This window comes from Bacillus rossius, chromosome 7 (assembly GCF_032445375.1).
Source record: "Bacillus rossius redtenbacheri isolate Brsri chromosome 7, Brsri_v3, whole genome shotgun sequence".
Taxonomy (NCBI): Eukaryota; Metazoa; Arthropoda; class Insecta; order Phasmatodea; family Bacillidae; genus Bacillus; species Bacillus rossius.
In genome coordinates this window covers 15,855,954-15,869,479 of record NC_086335.1, presented here as the reverse complement: position 1 = coordinate 15,869,479, position 13,526 = coordinate 15,855,954, and the positions used below count along the sequence as shown (strand labels likewise).

Sequence of the window (13,526 nt, the reverse complement as noted above, 5' to 3'; positions counted from 1 at the left end):
GCCTAAATGGCTCATAGTTTTTAAAATTTGGCACCACTGTCAATCAGAATAGCCTACTTTCAGACCTTCCATCAGAAGTCCTGCTCCAACCCTGTTAGGTGACATGTTGCCTACTTCGTGGCGAAAATAGTAATCTTTGTGTATTGCACGCAAGCGAGGATGTACGAATGCATGAATAACCTAGTCCATTGTGTTACTTTTTGAATGCATTGAGCATGATCTATTGTAATGAGATCCACGTCACCCTATATTCGTCGAATAGTTCTGTGTAGTGGTATACAGGTTAATTGTTTACTGATAGTATCATATTTATCTTCTAACAAACTGACATCAACTGCCTAGGTGGGAATATGATACAGGGGTGACGGAATGGCTGGGGTAGCTGATAGTGGATGAGGATGACATGTGGTTGGGGTAATATTAAAATTGAGGAATCGCGCGCTAGCCCATGGCGAACACAAGAGGGTAATGGTCCTCAGGGTTGTGACATCACCAGTGGCAGTGGTGAAGGCAGCAGGGTTGTAACCCGGCAAGGATATCCTGGGTATAGGCCCCCAATACGCCACTAAATATGCACTACACAAACATACCTGGCACATAGGTGATGAGCCTCGCAGTTGAATGCATGCAACCGTCCCGGTTGGAAGCCGCGAACACACTCTCCCTTCGGCTGAGGTGGCTGCTAGGAGAGGAGTGTAAACGGCAGGACGACCATCGACCTTGCATCTCCTTGACCCATTGTCACAGGAGAGAGACATATCAGCTTTATTTACCTGAGGGTTTGTGTCATATGCCTTTTCCTCAATAAAAAGGTTTTAATGAGTATTGCCATTGTGTTATACTCGCTGAAGATGGCACTTAAGGTGAGGTGGATCTTGAAGGGTTGGCCAATGTACAAGGAAAGGAGTGTGGGCGGAGAATGGAAGGAGCTGAAGGACATAGTATTTGGGCTTCTGTGGTTTTGGGTCCTGGCATAACGAGTCTTCAGCATGATTATTTTTTCCCAACATGTCATTTTTTAAATTGGTCCTATCTGGGCTTATGGATATTTTCAACCTTGACCATGGTAACACTGGGAGTGGGACCTGGATCCGTATCAATCACTGTGTCGCAAGTAAAAGCTTAGGCTCTGGGTCTAATGCATCAATCTCAACATGAATGGCTACGTGAGAATCTCGTACTGGGTTACACATTGTGTCAGGCTGGAGTCCATCGATGTTAAATGTTGTACCTCTGTACGGAGCATAATTGCATCCAAGTCGGTGATATTGTTGTCTTTTTGACATTGGTAAGTTGTATAAACCGGCTAGAATTAGGTGGGTGAACTGGCCTGTGACCCATATCTGCCTGCCAAACCACCCTAATGGTACTCTTGACATTCCCTTGGCCACACATCTCAGCAGGCACAGTGATAATAGGAAGTGAAGTGTCTGCCTGGTGCCTCAGCACCATGAACAGTTGTATCAGCTTTGTGCAGAAGCACTCAGGTCCCTTATGGTACATCTGGCACCCTATCGTTCACCCAGTTAAGGGATCCCCGGGAGATTTTAGGGGTGCTCTTTAGTTGATGGGGTCTGCTGAGCACTTAACTGGAGGTGTTTAAGCTCAGGTTTCGGTTGGCTACTGATAGCCTATTTCCACTGGAGAAAGGAAAGGTTTATATTTGTGGGGGTTTTGTGGGACATTCCTGTTGACTAGTGGTAAGTGGGTCTTGGCTGTCCGCCTAAGTGGCACCCTGATGAGGTAAGTGGATAGGCCCATTACTTGAACACCTCTCGTGGTTCGGACTATTTGGAGACAAAGCCCGCACATTAATTGCTACTTCCAGCTGACAAGGGGTACTGATTCACAAACACTCATTGCCTGCTCTCCAAGGGGAAGTGGTTAGATTGTTTGTGGCACCTTGGTGGCCAGGAAATTGCCTTGCTGGAGTTGTGCCGTCTCACACACCTCAGCGATATTTGTTGTGTTAGGACTGGGTCAGCCTCACTGGCTAATGCATCAGCTAATCGAGCTCTCCTGGTAAAGCTAGGTTGTGGCCCTACAGCAGCTCTGCAGGCGAATAACCATTGCCATCATAAGTGCAACACCACCTAAATAGACCAGCTTGGGCAGCTGCATGTCCCATTTTGAGTAATTATTACCCAGATAAAGGCACTACTGAGTATTTTTTTCTTGGTTTTGTCACTCCATCGTATTATTCCATGGGTGTAAGGTGGGTGTGGTTTAATGGTCAACTCTTCAGTGGTCGCAGTCAGTGCTGCAGCACCCACCAGTGAATTGGGTGCAATTATCGGCGAGGATAACCTTTGTAAAGCCATATTAAGCAATATCTCAGTGTCCAATCCATTAACGATGGTCCCAGGTCAGACATTCGATTTGGCCACATCATCCAACCAGAATGTGAACAAATCATTCACAGCCAGGTAAAAGCACAAACCAAGTGTGTTACAGTGGCAAAGGTCAAGGGTCCATAATACCAAAGGAAAGTGTATAATATGGTTACTGCTTTGCTTTATCCTTAAGAGCTGCTGCTTTTTGCCATCAGGAAGCATTAAATTGAATTTCTGGCATTGGTGACTACCACGCATAGTCCTAAGTAGCACGATTGACCCCTAGCAAGTTAAATACTTTATTCAGCTCACACTGCATCTATTGTAATCTGCTCCTGAGTTCTCAGCCAATTCATTCGCATGGAAAAACTACATGAAAATAAGGTATGCTGGTGGGGGAATATGTATCCTTCATGCATAGTTGACTCCAGGGATGGCTTTGCAGGAGGCTCGTTAGGTGGTGTGGCAGAACACATGCATCGCACATTGCGAGATATGTGTGAGATGCTTCATTTGCCTACTGGGCAGAATTCAGGATATCTATTGCCACTAGGGTAGCCCAAAATTTCTTTGAAATGTAAAGCACAGTGGCTGATAGTCCTGCGTTAGTCTCAGACTGGTAGGATGAGGGAGGAAAGAGGTTGTTTCATTCCTGGTTATCATGAAATTTGGTCAGTGGCTCTAAGTTCAGGGAATCCTCGTCCACCAGCTGATTCTTTTGGGCCAAGCAGTATTTTCCATTACTCACGGTATACAGCATGTTGGAGAAGTCTATTCCATTAACATCCCAACTTCACAAGGCTGTGAGTGAGTCTGATTGACAGGTGTAGGCATCTTGATGAGGCAGAAACAAGAGAGCTTGATGATGGAGCATAGAAAGTTACAGACCTCGCAACGCAGTGGTTTACCCAGGAAAGCAGATGTTTCCAGAAGGGTGGATGGGCTTCAGCTCCTGGGGTCAGACAGGCCAGCTGGTCCAAGCCAAGCGCGCGCGTCTTCTGGTGGTTCACAAATGAAACTCTCGGAACTCTTCGGGTGGGCTCGGGTGGCATTCGGGCATAGGCGGAGCGAGAAAAATGATTTTTTTTACTTTAGATAAGGCCTTAGCCGTAAAGTAAGTATAAGACAAGATATTTACTTTGTACACTCGTTCAGCGGGCCTTGTGAGTGGAAATATTTTAGCTACACTGTAGACTACGCGTGACTGGATCGATCTGTGGCGCGAACTTGAGCAAATCCTCGCACATGTACGAAATGAGTAATATGAAATCGTCCCACTTGGGTACTAAATTATGCCTACTTCCTTGGTGGGTATGGAATTCAGGTGCAATGGAATGACTGGGGTAGCTGATTGTGGGTGAGGATGATCGGTGGTTGGCCTAATTAGAAAGGGCGCCAGCTAAGGTATTAAAAAAGAAGATCTGCGCGCTAGTACAAGGCGTACAAAAGAGAGTAATGATCCTCAGGGTCATGACATGTACAGTTGAAGTGACGGAGGTAGCAGGGTCCTAACCCGGAAAGAATATCCTGGTCGTAGGCCACCCAGGATGCCACCAAATACACATACACTGCACACACGGATCTGGCACAAAGGTGATGAACCTCGCAGTAGGCTGTAAGCAACCGCATCGGTTGAAAGCCGCGAACACTGTCTTTTTGGCCTAGGAGACCTATGTAGGAGGGGATTAGCGGCAGGACCGCCCATCGACCTTGCAGCACCTCGACCCATTGTCTCGGCGGTGCGTCATAACGGCCTTATTAGCCCGAGGAGACACTGGGGGTTGCCGTCAAAACAATACCAGATACATGGGAAAGCAATGCCAGATTATGGACTCATTTCAACATATTTTTTCCTTTTAAAAGGTAAGAAATATCTTGTTATGTCTACGATTTTACATAAACCAATCCCACAAGCAAAATATTTTTAAAAAAGGAAACATATTTGTAATCTTCAAATGACTTGCAAGTTAAACCATTTATATATTAAGACTGTTTATTAAGTGAAGGAAAAAACATTTGTTAAAAACATTAGAATTCATGACTTAAAGAAAAAATAATGGATTAATCAAAATGGTTTGGAGATAAAACAAATTTATACATCTTAAATTATAACAAGATATTATGTGAGTTTTTTTTTATCCTAGCTAATATATAATAATTTTTATTTATTAACAAAATTGGAATGAACTCGTTTTTCGCATTTATTCAGAATATAACTGTGTATGTAAAATTATTAACAACTTAATATACAAAAAATAATATCTCGTTTGGCAATTTTTTGACCATATTAATTGCAGTTTCATTGTTGGAAAACAAGAGCAAATGTTATGATGCAGTGTGGAAACATTTGGTTAATTCGTACTGCGCAGGCATAAATTAAAAATTTTCAAAGTTATTTAAATTAAATATGTTTTTGAACTATCAGAAAATAATTACATTTAATATTTTGTATTACGAATTGGCAAATTCTTAGTTAGTTAGATCTGACAGTACTCTTGGCAACCAATTGTTGTGAAAAGTATAATTAATTTGATAAAAATATCACAAATGTTTAATGTATAGATAATGTTTTTTAAAGCATTATTTTATTAAATGTTAGATAAACGTATCTTAATAAGTATTTTCACAGACATGAAGTTTTTTCGTCTCTTTCGTCTCTTAGGACTTTAGATATAATATTTGTACATGTGTCAAAGTACCTTCTCACGTACTTATTATCCCCTAACATTTAACTATATTAATGAAAGGTTGTGTTCACAAAAGTCAACATTGTCAAATGCAACCATTGTTTAATACATAAATATAAGAAAAATATTTTAAAGCTACAATTTTTCATAAGCGTTTTGTCTATAAGATTGTTCATTGTCGAGGTATAAAATATTTTATTGTAGGTTCTTAGTAAAAATTTCGAATCTTTTCTCAAATTTTTTTACAAGCAAAATTAAATTTAGAATTTTCATAGGATCCTATAGAATATATATGTTTATAAGTGTTTCATATGAAGGATTTGTAAAAAAAAATATTACGTTATAATATTTTCAGTATTGAATATTTAAATTATTCAAGTACATTTTTTGTCAGTATTTGCAAAAAAAATAATATATTACGTTATTATATTTTCAGTATTGAATATTAATATTATTCAAGGAAATTTTTTTATCCTTATTAATAATAATGATTTACACAATAAATCACAAATAACATTATGTTTTATTTTTTAGTGATATTATTTTATATAAACACAGAAAGTAAGAACATACATGGTTACGCTTGCTTCACCGAGAATTGTCATGACCTGAGTAAGGAAGAAATGAAATACCTTAAAAAATTGGTTGTCTGTAAAGTCGGTTTACGGACGATAGTTTAACGTGACAGCGTCATAACAAAACATTGATGAAATGATTGTTTCTGAAGAAAAGGGAATATCATATCCGGCTTGAGACTGAGCCGTAATAGGTTTTTGCAACCAAACCATTTAGGCATTAAAAATGTTATATTCTTTGAGGAAGATTATTTTTTTTAAATTTTTCTGTCTTTTACGTGATAAAATCTACCTCTGCATACTTTCATGAATAAAATTGAATAATTTTTATTGAATTATCACTATTTTTTATGGATACAAAGGAGTGAAATGAAATGTGCAATTGAATTAATAAATTTACTTTTATTTGCATTCATTAATTCAAATATATTTATTACTTTTGAAATGTTGCGTGCGCCGTATTTATTTTTACAAGTACAAAAAATTTCTCGCAGCAGCCGGGTTCCAAACCAACAACTTCTAGTTCAAGAGTTAGCTACGCTAACCACACGCCCACGAGGCCATACTAAAAAAACTTAGTTTCAGATGTCATATATATGTTTATAAAAATTTTGTTCACGGTAGGGGAATAATATTAACATGATTTAATAACAAATATTCATCCCAAAAACACGAAACTTATTTATAATGTGTTACAATATTTTTTAAAACATTGTGCAAAATATCCCGGGTTGTAATTTGAATTATTATGTGTAACTGTAAAACACCATTGTTGGTTCAAAACTTATTTGAATTTTCAACATTACTTTTAAATAACCGTACCGATTGTGCTGAAAATCTGTGTACGATCGTTAAATTACATAATATTAATAATTCAAACGACGAAAATATGATTGAAAAGTCAAATCGATGGTTGTTCCAATCGAGTGGAAGAGAGATGCCACGCATGCGTACAATGAGCATGAAGAGAGATGCCACGCATGCGTACAATGAGCAAACAGGATACATCCGTAAAGGGACATCCGTAGTGGGACACTTTTTCGTGCGTGCAGCCGGCGTTCATCAATTTATTAGACGTTGTCACGTCAAAAGTTTAAACATCGTTTGCCACGCCAAAGCTTCGAGACGAGTACAGTTAAGGTGGAGGTGACGCGAGGTTCGGTCGGCGCTCTGTCCACGCAGCCAGGCGCGAGCCCGCATCGGCGCGCCGTGCCAAGCGGTGCCGAATAATTCAGCTCATCACGGGCCGGTTCCGGAGCCCAGCCAGGGGACGACGTGCATGAACTATTCACACTGCTGCGACACCTGTCGCCTTCCGGCCAGCCGGGCGCGGCGGTGCGGCCCGTCATGCAACAGTAATAACCTGCCCCTCCTTCCCGAGCCCTGGCCCATTTCCCGATACTAACTCGTCAAACACCCCGTCTTGCCCAGTTGGACCCGGCTGAATTATATCTCACGGCCCGGGAGGCCTCCCCACTCCCTTTTCCATCACCTTCCCTGGGATGATCCCTTTTTCCTCGACGACAGTCCCGTCACGAAGAACGTGATCTGCCGCGATGTGACGGCAATTTCAAACTTCCCGCGGACGGCGGTAACTGCCCCTCGGCGAGACGCACGTTCCCGCTCTTAAAAGGAAATATTTCATTTCGCCCGAGGTGTAAACACACACCCCACCCCGCGGCACAAAATTTTGCTCCCCCGGCGGAAGTGAATTTCTCAAGTTAAACGCCTCTCTCGTTTAGCTCCCACAAGGGTTTACGAGGATTATTTGCCACGTTGTTTAATTATGTAAAATGTGTTGCGTGGGTATGGATAACACTAGCCAAGTGCATTTAATGTAACCTACTTAAAAGTTTCTTCAGAAATGCGTATTAAAATTAACCAATTCTTTAGCTGAAACATCGAGCAAATGCATAATGACAAGCCCTTTGTTTTGCCTATTCTTTATTATTAGTCAAGAAAACTGCTCCTAAAATTTACTTAAAGGCTTTATGAAATAAAAAAAAGAATTAATAATATTTTCCAAAGAATTTAAAATGACATTTTCAAAAATAATTCAAACCCAAAACAATTTTAATTAGAGAGGTAAAATTTATGAACCATTCGCCAGAAAAAAGTTAAATTACACAGAAACTAATTAATTCAAATATATGTACAGCCTCTTGCGCGACTAACTTACTAACTCACACATCTAAACAAATTCAAACCCACTTCCAGACGAGCAAGGACCTTGACGTTTTTACAGGAGGTAGATATCGCCTTGTAACCGGAGCGAAAAATCCGAAAAATTGAAATTTTAAATTTTGAATCCCCGATAAAAATAAATATTATGAAAATTCTTGCACGACAGACCAGTAAGGTACTGTTGTAGAAATAACAACACGATCGGCCCAATGTTTGTTAACTGCAATAACACATAAACACAGTAAAACTTTGTCTCTTCTGTGAGCGATATGTTGTTTGCTGCGGAAAAGTATTAAAATAAATATGGCGTCCTCAACTGTTCATCCTGTATATTTAATGCGTATGCCATTTCATATTAATCTAACATGCGTTTTCTATGCTGTTTACGTTGTTGCTGAAAGCGTCCATAGATACCTGTACATTCATAATTCCATGGCCTGTTTTAAGGTAAAAGATAATTTTACAAGTTATGAGTGAAAATGTTGGAGATTTTGCACACTAAAAGATTAAACATTTTGCATCCCTCTGCACGTTTCGTGTAAATGTGTAAACGCATGTAACGTTTAACAGTGCTCTAAACATTATAACTTAACATTTTGTTGGTTAAAAAAAATGGGTGCGTGTAGTTATGTACGCGCGTGAGAAGTTATATTTCTTGGCATAATTTTAAAAAAAAATTTATTTGCATGCAAATAATTAATTACAATAAAATAATAAAAGGGCAGGAAAAAGATAGTCAACACAGTCAATAAAGTTCAGTTTAAATTTAAGAAATTAAATAAATAATATTTTGGAATAATAAATATACATGCCATAATTTGTAAAATATATTATAAGATTCTTAATTTTAAATATTTATTATTGATTATTTAATATTTTAAAAGAAAATAAATTAATTTAAAAATAAATTCAAAAATTAATTTAAGTTTATTCATTTTTGAAGTTATACTTCTTTAAGCGCAATATGAAAAAATTATGAGAGTGAAATTTTAAGATGCGCGCGCATTACTGTAACACAAAATTAGGAGTTTGAAGCTGCCCGCTAAACCAATCATTAAGTCTCGAAAAAATGGATTCCGATTAACATCACCATGATAATGTTTGATACAAATAATAAAGTTACTTATTTTACTTTAAGGAAAAATAATGACTTAAAAATTAAATTTCTCCTGCATCAATTTCACTTCTATCCGATACTATAAATTCCCTCTGGCAATGAATTAGTCGTGTTCTTATATATCTCACCGCAGCCACGTCCTAACAGAGGATGTTAACAACTGTTTCGCGTGCCAGGCAAAACTGATCTCTATACTATCTAGGAAACATTCTAATATTGTTCTAAAATAAATAACATAATATACTATAAATTAATAGAAAATACATTAATTTACTTTTCCGGTACCGGGAATCGAACCCGAGCCTCCTGGGTGAGAGCCAGGTATCCTAACCACTAGACCATACCGGATATGCTAAAACAGTCAAGGGAAGTCTATATTCTTATTCATTATACAACATATCAAGTCTTGTAATTGATAACGATATCTTATAAAACGGTTCACAAAAGTAGCAGACAACATACGTACATAACAGAGTGACTGCTGGGAACGACATCTAGCAGCTGCGGTTAAAATAGTACCATTTGTTTCTCGTGCAGCGCTTCATGGGGAAAAAATAGAACTTCCCCAATATATGAGTGCATGAGCATACTAAAGACATACATTACATTTGTTCGTTACATAAATTGGGGATTCACAACAATGCAAAATTTACTTAGAAATGGTCTGACTGGCACGGAATGTCCGAACAATACTTAAATTGACTGAATGGAGTGTTGAGTGGGTCTACATGGTTTTTGAAGTGTCTTCAAAATAAATTTTTTTATAATGCAAAAAAAGGTCTCGGCAGTAAAGTAACTAGGCTGATGATAATGAATTGAATCATTTCGCGGTTCCACCCACAGTGTTAGACATTTTGTAAACACTGTGCGAACAAATGACTAGAATACAGAACATGCTGTTTACTTTATAATAATCAAAACTTTGAAAAGCTTCTCTCGCAAGTCGCTAACTGGCTTGAGTGCTCTCAGGTGAGCGAACACTCGTGTAGACATCGAGTACCACAGCAAGTTTGGTTCGTAAACGGCTCGGCCTGTTCTACGACACGGGAGCGGACACGGGTGACATGTGTTAGTCGGGCAAACTCCCATCTTTTCAGTTTCGGTTAATCCGTACAGCAAAATTTCACTGCGGTGATAGCCATGTTTGTTTACGTTTACAATACGTTAAATATTTTTCAAGCACAAGGATATTTACAGAGGACCCGTGTTCTATAATAACTTTGTGTTTTCTTTTTATTACAACTACACATGTACATACATACTGTTTAGGGTTTTTGTCTGTCAACATTTGTTATTAAATATAATGTTAAGTAATCAACATATTTGAGAATATTTTTAATAGCTTTAGTAAAAAATATCCTTTTGCTTAGTTTCAATTTTACATGTCCGTTCATTTTGAGTGCCTTAATACATTCGTAAAAAAACTAATTTTAAAACACGCAGGTTACTTTTTACGAATGAGCTGGTCAAAAAATTTCCCAACAACGGCCCGTTATACAACAGCGCGTAAATGGTGACAGATTACATAAACGGAGAACGGATCTCCCCGAAGGTTTCAACATCGGATCAGCTGTTTCCAAAATGCACGGAAACGTAACAAATGGCAACCAATGGGAATGCATTTGAAGGTTACAATATATTAATTTAAACAAAAAAAATTACGCTTTGAAATCAAAACACGTACAGAATTTAAAAAGATTACGAAAATAAACCACAAAGTAACAATATAAAACTATATATTCTTGTACTGGAAGCAGTTTTTAACGTATTTAGAACGTAATCAAACACGGCTATCACCGCAGCCCAGTACTAGGGCTCTATTGGTCGCACGGAACGTCAACGGAAGAATTCAGCATTGCCGAGCTGCGTGTTATCGTAGAAACTGTGTTCCGTAAGATCCATATCCGTTTACGTAATTCGTCTATGTTTCAGTGTCATTGTAGAACGGGTCTTAAAGAACGTCTGTAACACTTCCAGCAAGGCAGCCAACAGGCAGTTTCAGAGTTTACGCAGCTACATATATACTTGCCACCCTAGGTACGTCACGTGCCCTTGTGGTAATCCACAGCAGTTCAGGACGGATATACTTGTTACCAGTATAAATGGTACGAGGTAGTTTAGCAAGTTGTTAATATTTTTTTTTTCAATAAATACGTTTAAGAACAGCCAAAATAATGTACTTATAATTGTATATTTTTTAACTTAGTGACAAAAACATGAAATAGTGGCAATATATGGTTCAAAACTTTGCTTCGTATGTTACGGTCTGTAGGTATATGTGCAATTAGGCTATTTGTTGACATTTTGCTATAAACCTGTTAAAGTATTGATGTGTACCATTTTTTGGTTCTCGGAATACGACATTTGGTAGCAGTAATTTTGCGAATGGAACGAAGTTGCATGGAACAGAAGTTGCATGGAACGGAAATGTGTAACTAAGGCGCTGTCATTTGCGGCGGATAGCACGAACCAAATTCCATCATAGTAGAAGGAAACTTTACAGTTTCAACTTTTTAGTGATTTTTAAAACGTTGGGCAGTATTTTAAAAAAAATTAGGGGTCGAAAATCAGGTCCAAAGTCGGGGTCTGTTATTTTTAAAAGTCTTTTTTTTTTTCGCTTTTATCGCAGCCATTACATTATACAGCTTAATATCACTGTCTGCTGATCAAATAGTCGACCCAGGTGCTCCGTCAGCGAATTATAGAAGCGGGTGTGGAAAACTACGTGCGATTCGATCCGAGAAATATTGTCGAAAACGCAATTAGCGTATATTCATAAAGATCGTCATTATTTTTGATAGAATTATAGGTTAAGTTTCTCGTCCGAGCACCTTGTAAGAAGCGTGTTTGCGAACACGGGAACACACGGATTCGCTGCTCGCCCTTCAACGCGGACAGACAGCGTGACGTCATGTTCCCGCGCGTGACTGCGCATCGGCGAGGCAGGACTCACCCTCTCCACGGCGTTCCTCCGGCGCATGGCGGGCTGCGCGGTCGCCGCGGACACGGATACTGCCCTCCCCGGCGCGACCAGTGCCCCGTTTGACTGCCCGGGCTGTCCCCGCGCGGCGCGCCGAGGCTCGGTTACACGGGGCAAGCTCTCCGGCCAAACCCACTCGCTAGTTGCACCGTCCTGCTCTTACATCGGCTGTCCAACGGTCTCCGCCCGAAAATAATTATCCACGTACCATTCATCCAAACGTCGCGCCAACACACTTTTTTTTTGACGTGAATACGTCTTTAAAATTTGCTTCCGTAGTGGGAGATAATTAAAAGAAAAAATTGTTGTCTGTAAAGTCGGTTTACGGAAGATAGATTAACGTGACGTCATAACAAAACATTGATGAAATAATTGCATAATTTTATGAATAAAATTGAATCATTTATATTGAATTATCACTATTCTGTATTGATACAAAGAAGGAGTGAAATGAAATATACAATTTATTGATAAATTTACTTTTATTTGCACTCATTAATTAAAATATGTTTATTACTTTAACGAAGAGATTATTTATACTATTACTTTTATACATGTTTGCTATTTAACTTATTTCAATCTGTGTTATTCTGTTAAGGATAGGACGATGATAGGAAAAGAAGGAAATGAATGGGAGTGTTTCAAGTTTAATGTGCCTCGAAAAAGTCAAATCGATGGTTGTTCCAATCGAGTGGAAGAGAGATAGATGCGTCGCAAGCATACAATGAGCGTAACGGGACACAGCGAAACGGGATAATGTGCGTAACGGGACACTTTTTCGTGCGTGAAGCCGGCGTTTATCGATTTATTAGACGTTGTTACGTCAAAAAAGCTACCAACAAAATAGAAATAGAAACTCTATTAGCCACGCATGTTAGCACGCTGATCGCCTCTGATCACTGTTTTCATATTTATAATAATACTAGCTGCAGTACCCGGCTTTGCCCGGGCTGAACACCGGGTGATATATTGTCCGCGAGTTACAGAAAAATGGATAGCAGTAGTATGTAAATGTATGTCCGAGATCAGGATGCAGGATGTGGAGCCGGAGCCGGTGTCCACCATCTTGGATTCTGACATCACGGCGGCCATCTTGGATTGTGACGTCACGGCGGCCATCTTGGAGTTTGACGTCACGGCGGCCATCTTGGATAAGCGTAACGGGACACAGCGTACCTGCAGAGCAACACTACCCTTAGTGAGAAATTAGATAAAAACAACATTGCTCTCACCGAAAAACTAGAGCAAAACAACACCAATCTCACAGCTGAGTTGAGGGCTGGAATGGAACAGAACAATACCAGCATAAGGAATCTCGAGCACAGCATCGAGATTAGACTATCACAACAACACGAGGAGATCCAACAGATAGTAGAACAGGTCTCCCAGTACAACAGCAGGGTAGATGGGTTGGAATCCCACGTCACGTCCCTAAGGAACATGATGGCCAACGAGCACCGAGGGCAGGCCAACACCAGGGAAGAGGTGCGCGAGCACATACAGCACCTAGAGAGTAGGCTTGGCGACATTGAGGTGGCCACAGCTACACTGAGGGACAGATTTGAAAATATGTCTGTCCAACCAAGCCCTACAGCTGAATCAGCTGGTAGTAGAGGTCAGGCCCAGGCAAGCGAGTGCCATGGACCTACT

The 13,526-nt window shown here is 39.5% G+C and overlaps 1 non-coding gene across 1 annotated transcript; it reads right to left on the bottom strand.

Annotated features, from left to right (window-relative positions):
- Positions 1–9,172: 9,172 nt before the first annotated feature.
- Positions 9,173–9,244, bottom strand: Trnae-cuc (transfer RNA glutamic acid (anticodon CUC)). The gene has a single exon. It is a non-coding gene; the product is annotated as a tRNA-Glu (tRNA).
- Positions 9,245–13,526: the final 4,282 nt, after the last annotated feature.